Genomic DNA, 22276 nt, shown 5'->3' on the forward strand with positions numbered 1-22276 from the left:
CAAGTAGCTGGGATAATATGTATGCCCTACAGCACTGGCTCACCGCATGTTTTATTTATTTATTTATTTTTTACATTTTATTATTATTATTTTTTCAGTTTTAGGTGGACACAACATCTTTATTTTATTTTTAGATGGTGCTGAGGATCGAACCCAGTGCCTCATGCATGCTAGGCAAGCACTCTACCACTGAGCCACAACCCCAGCCCTTCACCACATGTTTTTAAATGGAGAAAGATATGATTAAAATTTTCAAGTTACTTTAGTAGAATCCTGGTAACATTTTGTGGCAAAAAAGAAAAACCACATAATTTTCACATGGAGGGTGAGAGTAAAAAATTTGTCATAATGAGGAATTAAGAAAGCAATAGTTCAGGGTTGAGCTCTTGAAGCTGAAGAGGTTGCTAAAGATGTTCAGGTGGAAGGTGTGGCTGTGACTGCACAGTTCTCTTTGGCATGGAGAGGTTCAAGGATGAGTGTTAGAAAACTCACCACACTGGCATCACTCTGCAAGACAGGGGGCCTGCTAAAATTACCAAACAAAACAGGAGGCTGCTCTGGAGGCCTTTATGTGATGATATGTGAAACCAAGTATCATATCATTACTAACACAGAACACAGACCTCCATAATTATCTCACTTCTAAATAATTTTAAAACTCATTTCTCTGTTTTAACAATGAGAATAGTAGCACAGTCAATTTCTATAAAATACCACATGGCAATAAGTTACTAGGAAGGACTTGTACTTGGCAAACAGGTTATTAAGTTCCTATGACACTGAGATGCGATACTGTTACACTGGAGCCTTAACTCATGCTCAACAGTCAACGGGTTGGGCTTTGCTTAAGCTCCGTGAGTGGTTTCTAGTGTGTCTCTGCTTGGGCTCACAAGAGGGCACCATTTGCAGCAAGCAGCACCACCCAAAGGAGCTGACTCCATGGTCTACCGACTCACTCAAGTCCATTCCTTTCTATGGAACCTCCCGCTGCAAGGACACCGGATAGCCTTGGCTTTAGCTTTCCTGGGAGTCTACTTGGGTGAGCAACAGAGGCCTGGGGCCGCTCACCCTGGAATCCCAGCTGGAGCTGCGCGACTGCGCAGATGTGACCTGGAAAGAGACCCCGCCCTCAGGGGGCTAGACGGAGCCCAAGCGCAATGGCAGGCAGCCCAGTGCGGGCGCGCTTCCTTCTCTCTTCCGCTGGTCCTCCCGTGCACACCATTAGCTCACCTGGACGCTACTGTGGCTCTGCTGTCCCTCTTGATTGCCTCCGCCCAGGTGAGCGCAGGCTCCCGTCTTGCGGTGGCGTCGGAGAGCGAGAGGGCTGGCGCGGCAGGCGGGATGGGAGCGTGAGGGAGACCGCGGGGCGGCGGGGCGCCGAGGCTCCTGCCACTGCTATATGGCGCTGCGGATATGGCGGCCGGGAGGAGAGGGGCGCCCTGGAACGCGCCGTCCATGGCCGCCTTCGGAACTCTGTCTGGGCGCCAAGGTCCTAAGGTGAAGGTCAGGTGGAGAGCGACAGCTCCCTCTGACCGGGCAGGCGGTGGTCGCATCCTTAATACAGAGGGGTCTGCGCTGCTCCGGAGCCTGCGTCTTAGAGGTCAGGGCTGTAATTAGCTGGAGGGACTCATTGTGTAGCAAAGGGATCTGCAGCCTGTGATGGCAGGATGTTCAGAACTGATGGTTTTGAGTGGTAAGCAATGGAATAGTGAGTCAATGATGTCTGGGCTCCCAGAGCTGCTGCTTTTTTATATGGCGAACAAGGGAGCTGATGTTCTGTTGATAAGACTTGAAGTGCTCCAAGATTTATGAGAAACATCAGGGAAGTGTGGTTCTGTGATGGTAGGACTTACTGTACTGCTGGACTCTGGTAGTAAGGGAACTGGGATTCTATTGATGACTGGACAACTAGGACTACTGTCTTCTAGATAGAAAGACATGGAACTGTTGTCTATGACAGCAGTACACACAGGGCTGCTGCATTCTTCACGGAGACACAGAAAGTTGTGTTTCCATGATATCAGAAATCCAAGGGCTGCTGGTGTCCACATGGAGAGGCAGGTAACTGGTGTTGTAAGATGGCAGAATTCACTGGGTTACTGGGCTGTATGATGGCAGGATTGACAGAGCTGCTGAACTCCATGTGTAAGCAAGGGGAATTTATGGTATGCCTCACAGTACTGCTGGGATCTGCTTGGAGAGCAAGTTAACTTGGTTGTATGATGGCAGGAATTGCCAGGCTGCTGGTTTTAATGTGGAGAGCAGAGAAAATGGGTTTCTCTAATGACAGGATTCCTGGGGCTGCTGGTGTGTATGTTCAAGGGGAGACAATTGGGTTTCTATGATGGCAGAAATTGCAGGGCTTCTTGAATTTACATGGAAGTCACAGAAAATTGGGGTTCTGTGATGTCAGGACTTACAAACTTGCTCTGCTCTTTGTGAACAGCTAGGGATGGGTTCTTATGATGGCAGGATGTAAAGGACTGATGGACTGCTGTCTAAAAGCCAGGCAACTTGGTTTCCATGACGGGTGGACACACAGTACTGATGGGCTGTACATCAGTAACAGGAGAATGGGATTCTATGTGGTCAGGAAATCATACTGTCCAGAATTTCCATTGCTAGTGGTTTATAATGCTCTTGGTCTCAGAATTACCATGGCTGCTGGAATCTATTTGGAGATCCACAATGCCAGGGCTACTTCTGCCCATATTCAAAACCAGGCAACTGGGATAATGATAGCAGGAAATGCAGGGCTTCTGGGCACCAATTGTACAGACAGATGACTGGGGTTCTATTGATGGATAGATGTGCAATACTGTTGAATTCTATATCCAGAAAACTGGAGTTTTCTGATGGAAGGATTCTTAAGGTTGATCATGTCTACTGGCAGATCCAAGAAACTTGATATCTAAAATGTGAACAATTGCAGAGTTGCACATGTCCACGTGGAGAGACAGGAACATACAGGATTGCTGTGCTGTATATGGAGACCCACCTAACTGGTGTTCTATGAGAGCAAGAATCACAGGGCTGTTGTGCTCCGTGAAAAGAGCTGACAGTTTATTTTTTAAATGGGGGATGAAACACCATAACTATTATAATTTTTTACTCAGATCCACATTTTTCTTCCTGGAACTCTTTATGAGCCTGTCCCTCATTTTCATGACTTAAACAGATGGAAAGAACACATACACATTTTGCTTTGAATATCTTCTTCCAGTTCTTTGGTGTAAAAACCTAGGAACAGACTTGAGTACTATGATAATTCTAATAATTCTAATTTTAACTTTTTGATGAAACTGCAGTTATTTCACGCACAGGTTACACATTTGTCTCCATTCTTACCAATGCTTGCTATTTTAAATTATTTTGAAAATGGTTATATTAACAGGAGTGAGGAAATTTTACTGTGACTTTAACTTACATGACCATAATTAATGAGACCTTAAGCATCCTTTCATATTTGCTAGTGCAGTGTGTACTTAAATTCTTTTTTCAAGTTGAAAAGCATATATATATATGCCTTTTATTTCTTTATGTGTGTTGGTGAGTCATAATAAGAAATCTGGACAAGGCACAGTGTTGGATGCCTGTTAATCTAGTGCCTTGGGGAGGGTGAGGCAGGGGGAATACAAATTCAAAGCCATCCTGAACAACTTATTGATACCCTAAAGCAACTTAGGAAGACCTTATCTAAAAATAAAATAGTTGAATAAATAAATAAATAAAGGTACGGGGATGGAGCTCAGTAGTTAAGTGTCCCTGGGTTCAATCTCTGGTACCAAAAAAAAAAAAAAAGTCTTTGACCCAGTTTCCTGGCACTAACCTCCTGATCCTTCAATCTATGAAGCAGTGTGTCTATTTGCAGCCAGGGAGGTGAACCATGATCTATGATTTCTGGGTGGCCCTGGATGGCTAGGTGCAGTGGAACCAACTCTGTGATTAGCTCACTGGAACTTGTGCCCTCCCACAAGTTTGGGGAGGATTGAGGATTTGGGAGGATTAGTTCCAATGAGCTAATCACAGAAGTTGATTAAACTTGTGGGAGGGTACAAGTTCCAATGAGCTAATCACAGAAGTTTCAGGTGATCACCATGAGCAATTATTTAATAAATCATTAAATGAAAAGCAAAAGGACAGGGGTTAAGGACCTTCCATGTTGCTGAAGGTGCTGGGAGGTGGGACCTGGAGAGGGCATGAAGGGACATGCTCTTTATGACTTCTTTTACCTGATTTTTGTCACCTGCCTGTTCAAGTTTATTATTTAAGATATGTTTGAAAGATAGGCTTTGTGGTGAGTTGGCAGTACTAAGTACACTCCTTTCTGACTCCTGTGAGCCACATTAGAAAAAAAAGGGGCCTTGAAAGCTCACATTTTTTTTTAATATTTATTTTTTAGTTATCAGCGGACACAACATCTTTGTTTGTATGTGGTGCTGAGGATCGAACCCGGGCCGCACGCATGCCAGGCGAGCATGCTACTGCTTGAGCCACATCCCCAGCCCTGAAAGCTCACATTTGTGTCCATGAACATGGGAGGTATTTACATCTTCTTGAATCATCTTCAATTTCTTTATTCTATGTTCTATAGATTTCATTGTAGAGATCTTTCACCTCCTTGGTTAGATTTATTCCCAGGTATTTTATTTTCTTTGATGCTATTGAGAATGGGATAGTTTTCTTGATTACTTTCTCTGCAGATTAATTATTGATGTATAGGAAAGCTACTGATTTTTTATGTTGATTCTGTAACTTGCTACTTTGACAAACTTGCTTATTAGCCCTGATAGTCTTTTGGTGGTGTTTTTTTGATATTCTAAGTATAGGACCAAATCATCTACCAACAGTGATAATTTGACTCCTTTCTTTCCTACTTTTAATCCCTTTATTTCCTTCTCTTGCCTAATTGTTCTGCCTAGAATTATATTAAACAGGAGTGGTGAGAGTGGACATCTTTGTCTTGTTATTGATTTTAAAGGAAATGCTTTCAGTTTTCTCCTATTTACTGTGGGTTTGGCTTTAGGTTTTTTCATATATACCCTTTAGGGTATTGAGGTAGGTTCCTTCTATCCCTAGTTTCTTCATTGCTTTTATTTTGTCAAATTTGGTGCTGAATTTTATCAAAGGCTTTCTCTGTACCTATCAAGATGACTAAATGATTTTTGCCCTTAAATCTACTTATGTGATGAATTACATTTATTGATCTGTGTATATTAAACCATCCTTGCATCTCTGGTATAAAACCAAGTTGATCATGACGTACAATCTTCTTAGCATGTTGTTGAACATGATTTGCTAATATTTTATTAGGTATATTTTTTAAAAGTCTAAGTTCATCAATGATATTGGTCTGCAGTGTTCTTTACTTGATGTGTCCTTATCTGGTTTTGATATGAGAGTGATACTAGCTTCATAGAATGAATTTGGAAGTGCTCCATTCCTTTCTATTTCATGGATTAATTTGAGGAGTATTGGCTTTAGTTCTTCTTTAAAGGTCTGATAGAATTCAGCTGAGAATCCATCTGGTCCCAGGGTTTTATTTTTTGGAAGGCATTTTTTATGGTTTCTATATATCATTCCTAGTTATTGGTCCGTTTAGGTTTTCTATGTCCTCTTGATTCAGTTTTAGCAGGTTGTATGTGTCTATTTCTTCTAGGTTTTCCAATTTATTGGAATATAAGTTTTCAATATAGTCCCTGATGTTCTGCTGAATTTCTGTAATGTCTGTGATTTCCCCTTTTTCATCTCTAATTTTATTTATGTAAGTCTTCTCTCTTTTCATTTTGGTTAGTTTGGCTAAATACTTATCAATCTTATTTATCTCAGAGTTAGACCCTTTATTGCACAAAGTGTGTCCACTGAAAGCCCATTTCACTGAAAGCCCATTTCTGTGCAAGGGCAAACCTGCATTTACTTCCCCTTGGCCAGCCTTTCACATCCCCCTTTTGCAGCTGCCTGCTCTTTGCAGTAGCATCCATTGGGCTTAGACACTGAACTTCTGCTGAAATCCAGAAGGCCTTGGTGGAAAACTCTTGTGTCCAAGATGAGGACAACCTGGTGTCTGTAGGACAGGGAACCTCCTGGCAGTAAGGAGGCAGGGCTTATTGCCCCATGTGGAAGTGCCACAGGTCAGAGCAGTGCCCAGAGCCCAGCCAAGTGTAAGACCCCTTCTGCAGTCTTCCTTTCTGCCTTTCTCCTGTGAATTGCTTTCATGTATGCTATGTAGAAGTAGCTCCCATTCCACCTGTTAATTGGGTACTTCAGACTCAAGATCAGAGAGGCAGGGCCTGGGTGTTTACTCAACAGTTCTCAAAACTCCTTACATAGGCTCAGTCACTATTCCTAGACATAACTTTGTCCCAGCCTCAATATCATGTGTAAACACCACATCATGCCTATCAGCTTCTGGCCCCACCATATTGCAGGGCCCAGTCTTAGATGAAGGAAAAAACAAACCTACTTGCATCGGACACTGAGAAATCTCAGATCCAAAACTTGAAAGAAAGGTTTAAGTCTTGAAAGGGGGAAATAGCAAATGAGGACATTTAGTTTTTATTTTTAATTTTTATTTTCTTTTTATGTGGTGCTGAGGATTGAACCCAGGGCCTCACATATATGAGGCAAGCGTTCAGTCACTGAGCCAAACCCCAGCCTCGCAAATGAGGGCATTTACTGCATGGTTCTCCAAACAATGTGGGGTACATTGAAGTATGGGCAAGTACCTATGTGGAATTACGTTATGGCTGCAGTGACTTGAAGCGTGAGTACAAGCTGAATACAGAGCTATGGAGAGGGGAGCAGGATCTATGCACAGAGGGTGGCAGTGCTAGAGCCCCAGAGTGCTTTCCAACCCTGAAAGCACCAGCTCCTCGCTGCCAATCTGGTGGGAACCAGGACAGCACTGCCACCGCCTGGCGGAGGGGGGAAACTACAGCTCAGAGTTGTTAAGTCACATAGCCAAACCATTCAGGCTTGGGCCAGGGTGCAGCGGAATTAGAACTCAGAAATCACGACCTGGAATGCAGCCCTTTCTCCCATTCCAGCGCCCTGGATTGACTTTATGGAGCCTGGAGGGCACTAGCCCTTCCCAGGTGTGGCTTCAGGGGTTCCGGGTCTCCACGCTCTGCTGCCAAAAAGGTCCTCTGTTTGTGTCACCCATAGGAGGTACCTGCGGACAGAAGCCAGGTTGTAGGTTTCTGAAAGGTGCTTGGTTTATCCTGCAGTGGAAACTGTGGGCCTGGCATCTGCGCACCACAGCTCTGCCCTTTCTCCTCCAGGCTCCCCAGCCCGAGTAGGCGCTCACCTGTTCTGCTCCACTCCCACAGAGATGCCACCAGTCCCCGGGAGGCAGGGACACTCTGCTCACCCAGAGGAGACCTGCAGGATTTCGGTGGGTTGGAGCTACAGTTGCTAACCTCAGGGCCACTATGGCTCAATGAAAATGAAGGGGAAAGTTAATTGGAACAACAGATAACACCTCTGCAGCCTCTGGACACAGAGAAAGTTGCTCAGATGGCAGAGTGTGCAAACCTCAATAACTGCTAAACCATCCTTTTAGATCAAAACATGGGATGATGGGCTCTATTTTAGCTAAAATATGCAAATGTATGTTGAATAACCAGAACAGTGAATTTCAGAGGTTGTGCATCAGGACTAGGTAGTGGAATAGCTCTCTTTGCAACATTAAACAAGCTAATCAATCAACAGAATCCAAGCTCAGGATGCATTTGCAACCTGGGAAAGAGATGAAATTAAAAGTTGGGATGGAGGTATGAAGCTGTAGCATAATGTCCTCTAAGCTAATCAGAGGTGAGTCATAGGGGCCCTAATGACAGCCACCTCCAGGTTCTCCCCTAGATGTGGTTCTGTGGGGATCCTGGAGTTGCCTCCATGTTTGTCTGTTGTTCCCCAGGAAGCTCCTATGAACAAAGATGCAGGCCTGGATTGTTGTGCTTGCATTTTTCTGAGTTTACCACCCACATCCAGAACTTTTTAATCTCTTTCCATAGGCAGCAACTGCATACTGAGCCTGAGTTTATCAGCTGCATTTACAGGTGTTTCTATTCAGAATTCACTTTTCCCTCTGTGAGGTGTGAAAAGGTAAAGGCAGTCCAGAGTAGAGATCTGGGGGAGCTCAGAGACACCAGGGCCTCCATGGCATGCATTCATAGCAGTTATGCTATTTTATTACCCATTGAAGCACATTCTGATTGCTTAAGGTATTGGGGCATTGTGAATAGAACTACTATATGTAATGGTGTGCTGTTATCTAGATATACATTTTTGAGGCAGTTGTCTATATTTTTAGGACCATGTGGTGAAACCATGTCTGACTTTGGGGAAAATGCCCATTTTTTTGATAGTGTTGAACTGTTGTGTGCTCTTCCAGCAATGCACAAGAGTGCCTGTGGCTGTTCATCATCCTCATGGTTGATACTACACTTACTAAAGACCTTAGCACCTCGGTAGGTGTGCAGTGCACTTGGGGTCTTAGTTTGTGCTTTCCTCATGACAAGTGATACTAAGAATCATTTCTATGCTTCTTTACCATCTTGTATCTTTCTTGTGAGTTGTCTGTTCATATCTTTACCCATTATGTTGTCTCATTGTTGAGTGTCTTACTATATTTTTTACACAAGTTTGTTTTAGACATATACTTTCCAAAGATTCCCCCAGTGTTTGACTTGTCTTTTCATTTCCTTAATATGATTTTTTATTTACAGAGGAATTTAATACAGTCCACATTATCAGGTTTTTCTTTCATGGATTTCTTGTTGTTATTGTTTGTTTGTTTGATAGCAGGGATTGAACCCAGGGTGCTTAACCACTGAGCCACATCCATAGCTTTCATGGATTTGGGGGGTGGGTTGTATTTAGAACCTCATCATGAAACGTGGTCATGCACATCTTCTAGAGTTTTACAGTTTTCCATTTTAAATGAAAATCTAGAGAGTAGTTTGATAGGTTCTGGCATCCATATGTGTGGCTTCTTGAAGTGTGTGTCCTTTTGAAGTCAGTGATGTCTAGTCTAGGTTTAAAAAGAGCGTGTTGGGAATTTCTGGAATGCACTGAATCTTCAGATCAGGTTTGAGGTAGTATCATCTTAATTATATTGAGACCTGAACAAAGACTATCTCTGTATTTATTTATATTTCATTTGATTTCTTTATAAACATTTCAAGAATTTCTGAAGTATGATTGTACTTTAATACTTACATGTAAATACTTCAAATTTGGGGTCTCTATTTTAAATATTAATGCTTTAAAATTTTTCTTATTCCAGTTTATATATTTCACTATTTCCCCTACATGATGGCTGAAATATAGGAAATCAATGAAATTTTGTCTATGGGCCATGTACTTTGCTGCTTGCTATCTCCATCCATTCTGATCAAGACATAGGAGGTAGGCTCTATTTCTTTTCAATTTCCAAAATCATGACCTGGAATAGTCAGAACTATGAATTTAAGAGCTTCATTGTGCCTAGCACAAGGGGGTGCAGCTCTGAACAGTGAACACCCAGCATCCTTCACTGCCCACAGTGGCCAGCAGGGGGCACTCAGAACAGCTTTCTGTGATCAACTGCTTTTGGGGGCTGTGTTCTGTGCCCTAATCAAACTTCCTTCTCCTGGGGACCCACATGAGAGATGCCACATCTAGGGACTCCTAGAGGCTCTATCTAAGGTATAGACCAGAGGTTTTTTTTTTCTTTTCTTTTTTTTTTAATCCTGGGGAGACACTGGAAAGATACCATGGACTAGGGATACCTGGTGGATATGTCTGTGGTGAGGACCAGAGCTTCCTTCTCCTTGGCACCTACCCATGGAGGCTCTACTGTGGATTCAGGATGACTGAGGTCCATGTGAGGAAAACATGAGGAAGAAGCTTCCTGTGCACTGCCTGATGGGCTGAGAAGTAAGTTCTGCCATGCTCTTTACTTTCTCAGGTAATATTTTAGGAGAACTTATTTTACAACAGTATTTCTTACTGAGGCTTTGGCTGCTCATTATCATGGTATGTCAATGTATTTTGTGTGGCTTGAGTGTCTGAGGACACAAATGCCCCCTCAAGATGGTGCAGGGAGGGCCCAGTGCCTGGAATCTCACTGGGGCCTGAGGGTAAGGGCTCATGAAAAATGCAGCAAGAAGCTCTCAGGAGCCTCTAGGGTGAGAGATGCAAAGATTATGATGGATTGCACTACCCAGAATCCTGGGTAACTGCAGAATCCTCATTGCAGTTACCAGAGCCTTCTGCAGGGAGGGCAGCATGGGTCAAATGACAGACTGTGCTACCCATAATTCTTGGGGACCTGCAGCTTGCAGAGACCTCTGTAGAGAGGGCTGTACTGACAAAAAATCAAACTATGCTGCCAATTACTTTTGGGTGCCTGCTCTACCCAGGAGCCTCTGGGGGTGAGAATTGTAAGGGCAGAATACCAGACTTCAATGCTCAGAATATCTGGGGATGCCTACATACCCTGTAACCCTGTAAGTCCCAGAGGATTTGGTGGTGATGGTTTTGTTGGTAGAGCTCACATCCTAGAATCTCCAGGGTCCCAGGGAAAGCATGGGGTCTTCAGCCCCTGTGATCCTCAGCAGGACTGTGCAGGCTAAATGCTAGACTGCATTATTAGTACCCTCAGGACTGCAGCTTCCAGAATCCTCTGTGGTGAGGGGCAAACTACTGAACTGCATTACCCACAATCCTAAGGGGGAACTTTAGTTTCAGAATTTTCTGCAGTGAGTAGGAAAAACACAGGACTAAATTACCCACAAATCTCAGTGCCAGTAGCTCTCAGGATCCTCCATTGTGAGGACTATTGGTCTGAGAGCTTAACTACAGTATCCAGAATCCTTGGTGGGGTGTGTTGCCCGTTAGTATGCAGCCTGCAACTCCCTGAGGCCTCCCAAGTGAGAACTCTGCGTTATGCAGGTCAGACTATAATACCTACAATTCCTGGGGACACACTGGTGAGTGTGCTGCCTGCAATTCCAGGAGGCTTCCACAGTGAGGTCTTCAGTCCCAAGACAAGCATGTGGCCTTCAGTTCTCATGGCCCTTGCAGTAGGGGCATGTAGGCAAAACACTGGACTACCTTATCCAGAGTCCTCAGGGGGAATTGCAGTTCCCAGGATCTGCAATAGTGAGGGCTTCAGGGTAGGGAGCTGAACTATAAATACTACCTAGAATTCTTGGAGGTGCCCCATGTCCATGTGGCCTGGAAGTCTCAGAGGCTTCCACAGTGAGGGCTATCGAGGTAGAGGGCAATACTATACTACCCAGGATCTCTGGGGGCCTGCAACTCCCAGACACCTTCCTTTTGAGTACCGCCGGGGCAAACTTTGTATTGCACTACACAGACTCCTCAGGGGTGTCTAGGTAGGCTTGTGCTACAAATATCCCAGAGCCGTGATGGGGGTGAAGTCCACTTAGGTAGGATGGATTGCACTACCCAGAATAATCATGGCCCACAGCTCTCAGTGACCTCTGCGGTCAGAGCTGACTGAGTAGAACTGATTACAATACTCAGAATTCCTGGAGGCTCCAAGCTCTAGGTAGTCACTGTACAGTTGAACATAGCCCCAGGCTATAATACCCATGATCCTTGGGGGCTTGCAGCTCCCAGAATCCACTGTAGTGATGCTGCATGGACAGAACACCAGAATACACTGTCTAGAATCCCTAGGGATGCCTGAGTGACTGTGTAGCCTGCAATTTCTAGAGACCTCTGCAGTGGGGGCTGCATTGTAGAAGACTGGATTACACTACCCAGAATCCTGGGTGGGGGTATGAGGTTGAATGTGCTACTTGAAGCCCCCAGAGACCTCTGAAGTGAGGGCTGTGTGGGCACAATGCCAGGCTACACTGTTCAGAATCACTAGGGGTGCCTGAGTAGCCTGCAGCTCACAGAGACCTCTGCAGCTGGCCTGCAATGTGGAATAAAAGACTGCACTACCCAGAATCCTGATGGTATGAGGGTGAATGTGCTATTTGCAACCCCTAGGCTTCTGGGGTGAGGGCTGCATGGGTAGAACACCAGAGTCCACTGCCAGGGTTCTCCAGGGTGTCTGGGCCAGCACATGGCACACAGCTTCCATGGTCCTGAAGGGCAAAGACTGTGTGAGCAGAGCATCAGACTACTGTCCAGAAACCCTGAGAACCCTGAATCTGTGTAGCCTGAAGCTCCCAGAGGCATCCATGGTGAGAACTGGACAGGCAGGATAGACTGAATGATCTAGAATGCTGTCATAGGCTACTGGAAATTTGGTCTGAGCTCAGGTTCTTCTACCCTCCTACAGTGGTCACCCTGGGCTGGGAATTAACAGATTTTCTTAAAACCCCTGATTCTGAATTGGAGCAGTCCCTGGCTAAGTCACTCTGTCTCAAAGACTACACGTCCCAGAAGCCTCTGAGGTGGTCTGTTTCTGGCCTCTGCCCTTGGGCTGAGGGTCTAGACTCCCTGTAGCTGCCTCTCTCTGTGCCTCTGCCTGCCTGTCTCAGGCTGCTGCAGCACTTGTCCTGGTGGAGTGCAGAGAGGGGGTCTCCTGGACTCCATTTCTCCTCTTCTGAGATTTCGCTCCTCAGGTGCCACAGCCAGACCTAGTTAGAGCAGTGGGAACATATTTTATTCATTAACTGCTGAGGGTGGAAGAAGGTGCTGACATTCACCAGGGAGCCAGGATAGGCCCCGCCTCTGAGCTGGGAGGAGCTCCTGCACAGCGCATGGCCAAAGGGGTGTGGTCAATAAGGGGCAGGGCCTTGCCGCCATCTTTAATGCTGCCTCCTTGAGAATGAGGAGCTGACTTCCCTCTCAGGACCAACCCGGTAGAGCCCCAGTCCTGGGAGTGTTGGGTCACTCCACAGGGATTGGCAGAGCCCCCTTCTCAGAGCAGATTGAGAGAGACACCCAGGTTGTGGACTCTCATGGGTCATGCCTCCAGGGGTTCACGGAGCTCCCTTCTCAGAGCAGCCTCAGCGTGTGGATTCTTGGCTTAGGGACTTTCGTGAGTCATGTCTCTAGGGATGCCCGGGGTTCCCTTCTCCTCAGCAGCCTGAGAGAGACACTTGGTGTGGGGACCCTCGTGGGCCACATCTCTAGGGGTGCCTGGGGCTCCCTTCAACTCAGAGTGGCCTGAGGGAGACGCCTGGTGTGGGCACCCTCTTGGGTCATGTCTCTAGGGACGCCAGGGGTTCTGTTCTCAGAGCAGCCTGAGGTAGATGCCTGGTGTGGGGACCACTTTGGTTCACATTCTAGGGACACTGGGGGGCTCCCTCATCCTTATAGCAGCCTGAGGGAGATGCCAGGCATGGGGGAGCCTCGTGGGTCACGTGTCTAATTAGGCTGGGGGGTTCCCTTCTCAGAGCCGTCTGGGGCAGAAGCCAGGGTTGCTGTGCATGGCCAAAGGGGGCGGGGACAACAAGGGGCGGGGCCTCACCGCCATCTTTAAGGCTGCCTCCTTGAGAGTGAGGAGCTGGCTTCCCCCTCAGGACCATCCCAGGAGAGCCCCAGTCCTCGGAGTGTTGGGTCACTCCACAGGGAGGGGCAGAACTCCCTTCTCAGAGCAGATTGAGAGAGACACCCAGGTTGGGGACTCTCATGGGTCATGCCTCCAGGGACTCACGGAACTACCTTCTCCTCAGAGCAGCGTCAGCGTGGACTCTTGGCTTAGGGACTTTTGTGAGTCATGTCTTAGGGATGCCTGGGGCTTTCTTCTCCTCACATTGGCCTGAGGGAGAAGCCAGATGTGGGGAGCCTTGTGGGTAACAACTCTATGTAGGTCCTGGCTTTTCTTCTCCTCAGAGTGGCCTGAGGGAGATGCCTGGTGGGTGGACCCTCGTGGTTTATGTCTCTTTGGATGCCTGGGGTTCCCTTCTCCTCAGAGTAGCCTTGGGGAGATGCCTGGCTTGGGGACCCTCATGGGTCATATTTTTAGAGAAGCCTGGGGTTTTCTGCTCAGAGCAGCCTGAGGAGATGCGTAGCATGGGGACCCTCATGGGCCATGTCTCTAGGGACACCTGTGATTCCCTTTTCCACAGAGCAGCCTCAGAGAGATGGCTCAGAAGCTTCTGGCAGCTCTGGCAGCTGGTGAGGGGATGGTGGGAAGCATGAGGAGCAAACCCTGTCCTGGACCTGAGAGCTGAGGGCATCCTTGGCTGTCAATCCCTCTCTGTCCTTCACAATTTCATCCTGGCTCCCTGTGCAGCAGTGACCCTTCCTTAGGCTATGACCCTCATCATCTTAATATAGTGACCCAGGGTGGTTTCTAGGGAACCTGGCAGGGAGGAAGGAGGAATGTGTAGGGAGGGAGGAATGTACAGCCTAAGGGAAGGGGACCCCAGTCCACTTCCTTGTTTTCCTTAGTGTTTAAATGGTTTGCTTTTTCTTGCAGTGTTAAAATAGTAGAAAAAAATTGAAAAGTACATATGTTAACAGCCCACTATGTTATTTTAAAAAACTTTTTTAATTTTTATTTTTGGGTACTGGGAATTGAACTCAGTACTTATCTTTTTTTTTTTTTTTTTTTTGTTGTTGTTGCATGTGACCACTGAGCCATATCTCCAGCCCTATTTTGTATTATAGAGACAGGGTTTTACTGAGGTGCTTCATGCCTTGCTTTTGCTGAGGCTGGTTTTGAAGTCAAGATCCTTCTGCCTCAGCCTTTTGAGCTGCTTAAGTTTAAATATATTACTTCTAACAAAGCCAGAATTTATTAAAAATGCATCTCATGTTTTTTGTGGAACCGAACTCATGAACCACATTTTTCTTTTTCTTTAATCTCTGCTTAGTTTTTTTTTTTTTTTCATTTTTTTTTTTAGTTGCAGAAGGGCACAATATATTTATATTATTTATTTATTTTTATGTGGTGGTGAGGATCAAAACCAGTGCCTCATATATGCTAGGCAAGCGCTCTACCACTGAGCTACCACAGCCACACGTTTTTCTTTTGGTGGACAGTTTAATTAGCAAGAAGCCACCCCTCCAGGACCCTCTTTTTTTTTTTTTTTTTTTTTTTTTTAAGAGAGAGAGAGAATTTCAATATTTATTTTCCATTTTTTGGCGGTGTTGAGGATCGAACCCGGGCTGCATGCATGCCAGGGGAGTGCACTACCGCTTGATCCACATCCCCAGCCCCCTCCAGGACCCTCCAGACCCTGCCTCTCCTCTAGACCCCACCTATATTCTATGGCCCTGCTTGTCCTCCTGAACTACCCTTCCCCCTCCTTCCTACCCTGCCTCTCCTCTAGGTCCAACTCATGTTCCAGGGCTTGTCCCTTCCTCAGGTCCTACCCCTCTGTGAAGCCCTGCCCCCATGTGACTCATTCTCCCCCTCCTTCAGACCCTGTCTTTTCTCCAGATCTTTCCCATCTTCCTGTCCTGCCCCTCCTGCAGACCTCACCCCTCCTCTTTTTAATTTTTTTTTTTTGTTGTTGCACATGGACACAATGCCTTTATTTTGTTTATTTATTTTTATGTGGTGCTTAGGTTTGAACCCAGTGCCTCACACATGCTAGGCAAGTGCTCTACCACTGAGCCATAACCCCAGCCCAACCCTCCTCCTCTTTAAGACCCTGCCTCTTCTCCAGACCCCACTTATCTTCCAGCCCCCCTCTCCTCCTGAACTTCCGTCCCCCTCCTTCAGACTTTGCCCCTGCTCGTCTAGGATGAGCAGCTCCCTGGCTGCTGTGCTAATTGGCAGTATATTTGTCATGGTGCACAAATAACATCTGTTGTATAAACACTGACGTTCTGCATTGGATGAATTATCTTGACTATTATCAAAATTTGACATACCATAAAATAAATTTAGAAAAGTCACCTTTCTCTCTCTTTTATTCTCTATAGATCATGAACATTTGAAATAGAATCAGAATTTGTTAAAGGGCAGATGACAGCCAGCCTTGAGCCCTGATGATCCCAGGATCCCATCCAGTGGGAGAACTCTAAGTATCAGTCCAAGCTTTTGTATGCTAATTGATTCATTTATTTTTTCTTATTTTAGAGTTATTCTGCTATGTAATTCCCCATGGCCTTCAGTTCTGTGTAATAGGTTTTTCCTATTCAATTTTTAATTAATATTCTTTCAATTTTCTACAGAATTTTTAAAATGTTTTTTTAGTTGTCAGTGGATCTTTTTATTTTATTTATTTATTTTGTTTATTTATGTGTGGTGCTGAGGATTGAACCCAGGGCCTAACACATGCCAGGCAAATGCTCTGCCTTTGCGCCACAACTCTAGCCCTGTATAGGATTTTTAATTCTGTGAACTTCTATTTTTTATTCATTTTCTATTTGATTACACCAATAAGGAATATTTTAAAAATTTCTTTTAGCTTAGTTTGTTTTTGATTGAGAGAATTATTTTGTTTGAGATAATTGTCTTGTTTGGAAATGCTCATAATCAAATGATTTTAATTAATTTCCATTTATTAAGACATGTTTGAGACTGGGTGTGCAGCTCAGTGGCAGAGCACTTGCCTGGCATGTGAGAGGCCATGGAGTCCATCCCAGCACCACACACACACACAGACGATGTCTTTGACAGGACTCAAGCATGAGGGGTATAGTTTCAAAAGATCATGTATTGGGGCTGGGGTTGTGACTCAGCAGTAGAGCACTCGACTAGCACGTGCAAGGCCATGGGTTTGATCCTCGGCACCACATAAAAATAAGTAAATAAAACAAAGGTATTGTATTGAACTACAACTAAAAATAAAGAAAAAGTTTTAAAAAAAGATCATGTATTTACACATATACACATATACCAAAGTGCTTCTTCCAAATTCATATGAAATTATTCTAAGAAAATCTCAAATCAGTTTTAAAAGAGAAGAGGGATGATGATATTTTTAATGTTAACTATTGATATTTCATGATATTTAAAACCACTATAGATGAAATCTCCTGAGATGCGAATCATTACAAAATGTAAGAGACAAGTCAGTAGCTGCTTTTTTTGTAATTCAGATACATTTACTAAAAATAAGCTTTTTTTAAAAAAAGATATTTTCTTCTTTTCAAATTTAGAAAGCATTTCCATATGTCCTATTAAAGTTCTATATTCATCAGAAAGTTCTCTTATTCCTTGCATACAAAAGGATGGGCCTTCTAATGAGCATGATACTTTATGTTGTCAGGAATTCTTGTGGGAGAACTCTTTTAAGTGTTTTGCCTCTGTTCAAAATATCATTTAAAAATGTATCAATTTACTTTTGATTTCAGAAATTTGTCTTTCTTTTGAAATTATGTATTTATTAGTATTTAGGGTTATTTCATGTAGGAAATGCCATGATTACATTTTATCCTAATGTTGGTGCCCCTATGTGCTTATAAGGTGCCTTTCAGAATGCAGTTGAGGATCTCACTCATATTTGTTGGATTCATTAGAAAAGTACATGCACTTTTGATCATATTTAAATGGTTGCATTTGAATTATTAGAAGCAGAAATCAGACATGTTAGTATTGTGAGCTGAACAAAGTGCACGTTTACTTTAATCATTTTGAGGAGGTTGACATAATGGCTTCTGCCTTATTCTGTACCTGCCATAGTTGTCAGATGTCTCACCTGGAGAATTTTTTTTTTTTTTTTTTTTGGCACTGGGGATTAAACCCAGGGCCTTGCTTGTGCTATGCAAGCGTTGAACTACATATGTCCCCAGTCTTTGTTACAATTTCATTTTGAGGCAGGGTCTAGCTGAATTGCTAATGTCAGCTTCAAATTTGTCATCCTTCTGCTTTATCCTCCCAAATAGCTGAGATGCAGGCATGAGTCAAAGTGCCTGGCTTGTCCTGGAGGATTTTGATGTCAGTATCATATGTTTCCAATGTGTTAATAATTTCCTAAGCTAGATTATGTTCATTTTTCTTATCAACATTCAATAAAGCCTTTTTGTTATTTTTTGATGGTATGCTTAATGTGAACATGGTTTATGATGTGACACCACTGTTTATGGTGATCTAGCTATGCAATACACTGTAAGGAGAGTATTTTGATTCTGAGAGTCTCAAGTGTTTTAGGTCCAACATGTTTCCTTAAGAGGAGTGATTATTCATTTTCTATTTGATTACAAAAATAAGATACAAATTCTCTTTTTTTTTGTGGTTCTGGGGGTTGGTCCTAGGGACTCCTGCATGCTAGAAAATCTTTCTACATCCCCAGCCCCATAGATACTTTAGTTGTCTTTAGCTTCATGATGAGCTAGTGACAATAAAATTACTTAGAAGTTCAACTAGATTTAGACTCATACAAGAGTGTGGGCATCCATAGCTCCTTGTGATTTCTAAAAGGTAGAGTGTTTTCTCACAACACAGCAGCATCTAATATAATTTCTGGACCAAGCTGACACCTCTGCTTCTCTTGGCTCAACACTTCCTGCAGAGTTCTTGGAGGAGATGACTATTTCTTTGACTATTTGTCCCAGTCACAAATATTTGATTATATTGCTGCTAAAAAGGTATGCATAGAAATAAAATAGAGACAAGCATTCTTTGGGATAAATGATTCAGTCACAGTGAGTCAATTTGCATTCGGACTTTTTTTTTTTAATATATATAAAGTCACTCTTTCAGGAAAGTTAAACCAGGAGTTGAAATAGAATCTCTAAAATGTCATATTTTTTTTCCTCTAGTGATCAAGTTTTAAGAAGGCAAACCTAGAACCTAGTGACAGCTTAAAAATATAAGGAGTTTACTTATGTTATTAGTTCAACATGAAATATGTAAAAGAAGCACATATTTTGAATTTTATATTAGTTTGAACTATTTGATTTTTGTGTTATGAATGTTCATAATAAAATACAGAACTAGCTAAGAGTGTCAGTTACCAGTAATTAACTGTATGAATAATTAAACAAGTAAGTGTTTGAGAAAATATAACCATGTCCTAAGGTTTTACTTTAGAGTAGTTTAATGTTTTTTTTTTTTTTTTTTTTTTTTTTTTTTTTTTTTTTTTTTTTTTTTGGTGTGGAAGTACTGGGGATTGAATCCAGGGGCGGTTAATCATTGAGCCACATCCCCAGCCCTTTTTTATATTTTATTTAGAGGCAGGGTCTCACAGAGTTACTTAAGGCCTCACTAAGTTGCTGAGGCTGGCTTTGAACTCGAAATCCTCCTGCCTCAGCCTCCCAAGATGCTGAGATTACAGGCATGTGCCACCATGCCAGGCTTAGTTTTATTTTTATACAGAAATTGAAAAGAAAGTGCAGAGATTTCCCAGGTAGCCTCAACCTGGTTTCTTCCCTTGTTATGACTTAGGTGAGCTGTCTCTAAAGTGTTAACATCTTAGACAATTTGTCATGAAGAAAAAATAATGGTATGTTAACATTAACTGAAGTCACATATCCTTTGGATTCTCAGTTCTGTGTCTTCCTGTTCTAGGATCCCATCTAAGAGCCAACATGACATCTAGTCATCATGTCTCCATAGACTTCTCTTGGCGTGACAGTTTCTATGAACTTCCTTGTTCTGATGACCTTGAGAGCATTGAGGACGACTTGTCAGGTATTTTTATAATTTTTTTTTGAATCTTCCTTTTTTTCATATTTAAACTAGGGTTTGTGGGTCTGGGGGAGGCAGGTCACAGAGGTGAAGAGCTGCTCTGTCATCTCTTGTCCTTATTGTCCTATTAGTATTGACTGTGCTCACCTTGCTGAGGCAGTGCCTTTCAGGTTTCCCTGTGTTTCTCACATTTAGCCTGGGGCTATTGGACTGGGGGAAGCTGGTCACTGAGATGAAAAGCAGCTCTATCATCTCATGCCCTCAAGGTGAAATGGTAGTATTGATTGTGCTCACCTGCTTGAGGAAGGGCCTTTCAGGTTTCTTACTGTGAAGTTACTCTTTTTTTGCATGTCCACATTGTCTGTTCTTCTGGAGGATGTGGTAATGCAGAGCCCACGCATAGGGATCAGAGAGTTAGCTCTACCTCCTTGATGACTGTGTCTCTCTCAATTCTATAGAATTCTTCTGCACAAGAGGTTTCTACTCAACCTCATTTGTTTGTGTATTCAGTCATTTATATATATCAGTCATCTGGATAATTTGCTTAAGCTGATCCCCCCCCCCCCCTTTTTAAAAAATACTTTCCTGCTCAATTCATCCCTATTTTAACCATTGGGAATTCTTTCCATTCTCTCCTGTTGTCCTTTAACATATTTTCTGGTTTTGTCCCAAAGTTTTTTCTTTCTGATATTTAAATTACCCTGACTTATATATTTACTGTCTTACTTTTAGTATCAGCCATTTCTTCAAAGAGTCATGGCTCCTTTGATTGGAGAGTGATATTAAAATCTTTCATCTGGCAGGGGCTGGGGTTGTGACTCAGTGGCAGTGTACTCATCTGGCATGTGTGAGGCACTGGGTTCGATCCTCAGCACCACATAAAAATAAACAAATAAAATAAAGGTCTTTAAACAAGTGTATAAAAAATATTTCATCTTGCATCTTGATCCACACAACTGACAATGCAAAGAAGTTTATGTGTATTCTAATCTTTTCATACCCCCTAGTTATAACTATGTTTATGTGGAACCATCTGTGAATGTATTAAGCAAAATGTGAGTTTATACTGATCTGCAATCAGTGGATTCTGACCCATTATGACATAGATCCCTCTGCCTTCACCCCTTGTTTATCATAACTTCTCACCCCATCAGTGGGAAATCTAGCTCCCAGTTTCTGCCATATAATTAATTCATTGTTCCATTATGAGCAATGAATTCATTATTGCTCCAGATTATGGGCTGTGACATAATAAGAAATACACATTCAGCCTCTGCACCTAGTTCCTGGTGCAGCACTCCTAAAATCTTCATATTTGCTGAGTGACAGAGGTGTTTGGAGCATTTTTTGTCCTAACATTGATTCTTTTACCTTGGTTATTTGCACAGAGCTCCTAAATCCTGCAGAATCTCCTGGGGGCCTAGGAGGGGCTTGTGCTTTAATGAGGACTTTTGGTGGGCTCTAGGGAAGCTTCAGGATGGAGGATGGTCATGAGAAAAACCACAGGAAGGGTGGTGCATTGCAACTCCATGTAGATGGAGACTCCTGTGCTGGGAGGCACCTGGGCCTCATCCTGCACAAGTCTTCCTCTGTAATTTTGTCTTTTCTAGAATGTCATAAAAGGTAAACCATACAGCATGTAGCCTCTTCAGCCTGGCTTATTTCACTTAGTGTACCAGGTAGAATTTATCTGTTTCTCTGTGTAGGGTGGTAGTTCATTCCTTTATATTCTGTGTTGGTTATGCATTCAGGTATGGGAGGACATTTTTTTTTTTGAATTTTAATATTCATTTTTTAGTTTTCGGCGGACACAACATCTTTGTTTGTATGTGGTGCTGAGGATCGAACCTGGGCTGCATGTATGCCAAGCGAGCACGCTACCACTTGAGCCACATCCCCAGCCCTGGGAGGACATTCTTATTTATGATCTGATCAGCATCATAGAGCTGCTATTCATAATTACATGCTAGTTTTGTTTTGACATAGTTTTTCAAAGAATTTCTCTAAAAGAAGATGATTTATAGGGACACTACTGGGTTATAGATTGGACTTTTTTGCTTTGGGAAGAACTGGCACATCATCTTCCAAAATGGCCATGCCACATGTTCTCCTAGTAATGCCTGAGACTGCTGGTATCTCACATCCAGCAGCTGTTGGTGCACTGCTGTTTCTTTAGTTCAGTAGTTCTAAAAGATGTGCCATACTACCTCACTATTGTTTTAATTTATGATTCCCTGATGATATGGGATGCTGAGCATCATTTTGTATAACTATGTGCCATCTTTTACAGAGTAGGAAAAAAGTGTGTGTGTGTGTGTGTATGTGTGTGTGCATGTGTGCATGTATGAGTGTGTGTGTGTGTGGTGCTGGGGATTGTACCACAGGCCTCACATAAACTAGGCAAGTGCTCTACTAATGAGCTAATCCCATCCTTTAAAAAATTTCCTAGGCTGGGCTCAAGTTTGCAATCTTCCTGCCTCAACCTTTTCAGTAATTGGGGTTGTTGGCATGCAACAGTGCACTTCGTAAAAAATTGAACTTTATAAAGTCCATGTTATTGGTATTTTTTTTTCAGTCAGTTGGTATTTGGTATTGTGAGTTAAATCTCATCAGCAAGGACTGGCGATGTAGCTCAGTATTAGAAAGTTTGTACAGCAAGTGTGAGGCCCTACATTCAAACCCCCCAGAAACAAATATACACTACCATTACTAAATCTAAGATTACATAGATTTTCTTATTTCTTTCCAGATTTTTTTTTTTTTTAGTTTTATCACATT

The sequence above is a fragment of the Marmota flaviventris genome, chromosome 12 (assembly GCF_047511675.1).
Source record: "Marmota flaviventris isolate mMarFla1 chromosome 12, mMarFla1.hap1, whole genome shotgun sequence".
In the NCBI taxonomy this organism is placed as follows: Eukaryota; Metazoa; Chordata; class Mammalia; order Rodentia; family Sciuridae; genus Marmota; species Marmota flaviventris.